This window comes from Sceloporus occidentalis, unplaced genomic scaffold (genome assembly GCF_023333645.1).
Source record: "Sceloporus occidentalis isolate IW3139 unplaced genomic scaffold, rSceOcc1.0.p SCAF_5, whole genome shotgun sequence".
Classification (NCBI taxonomy): Eukaryota; Metazoa; Chordata; class Lepidosauria; order Squamata; family Phrynosomatidae; genus Sceloporus; species Sceloporus occidentalis.
The window spans coordinates 52638375-52639622 of record NW_028316985.1 but is presented as its reverse complement, the minus strand read 5'-3'; positions in this window follow the sequence as shown (position 1 = coordinate 52639622).

Genomic DNA, 1248 nt, shown 5'->3' with positions numbered 1-1248 from the left:
TTCCCAGAAACATATGAATGCAAAAAACATGCTATAATTGTAATAAAGCCTCAATAAGTAAACCAGGCAGAATCTTGTATTTTTAGAGGTGTAAAAGAAATCAAAATGTGAGGATGATCTGCAAGAAAGGTGGAGGAACTTTGGCCCATCGAAGATTTTGATTACAACCCTCCATCCTTTGCCATTGGCCATGCTGGCTGGCACAATTGGGAGCTGGAAGTCCAAATCATCTGGTTGAAAGGTTTCCCCTTTCTTGAATTATGTGGTATTGTCAATCACCTCTATGTTGCTTGGAATAATCTATAAATATGTCTGTCCTGATTTTAACCTGCAGCTCTGCCATAGCTCTTTTGCAGTTGTGTGCCTTCAAGTCTTTTCTGCCTTGTTGACCCTATCATGGGCCTTTCTTTCTTGGCAAGATTTGCTCAGAGGAGTTTGGCGTTGTCTTCCTCACAGGCTTAAAGAGTGACTTGTCCAGGGTTACCCAGTCCTGATTTCCATGGCTGAACAGGTATTCACACCCTTATCTCCAGAGCCATAGTCCAACACTCAAACTACTACACCACACTGGTTCTCTACAGCTGTTTTACCAACTTCCTTTAGAAGTGTGTTACCATCCCACTAGAGTCTGTGCATGAGAATGACTGAAGATAGTCTGAGGCTTGGAACTGCACGACAATCAAGATATGTTAAACAATCAAGGGGAAAAAAAACCCCAAACATTGCAGGAATAGTTGTCCTGAGCACGTTTTCCTAGTTTGTCACACAAGCACTACTGCCACCATGTGGTGAGTGAAAGCAAATCCTTTGAAAAGGGAGTGGCACAACCCTGAGGGAACTGGTTTGGAGAAGACTCCCCTCTTATCATTTGATGAAGTGCCAAAATACTATTTTCGCCTCTATGTTCAGTCTTCTCTTTAGCATAAAAACATTCACCTACTTTCAAAATGTTGTGATGTTAACATTTTCACACCACAGGGGTTGCCTCATCAGGTGTTAAATCTGCCTACAGTACCAAATGTAAACTGTTGAAGGCTAAATGAGGAACGGCTCAGACTATGATATACTTCTTCCACAACCCATGTGTCCTTCGCTTGTTTTTCTTAGTATTATTAAAAGTCTTGTTAAATCTTACTTTTATTATTAAGTTGGGGTAGTCAAGTGTTTCTTTCAAAAACAAACAAATCAAACGACAAAAAGAAACAACTCCTTTCGCTTTTTGGCATTACTTTTTATTTGTTTACAAAG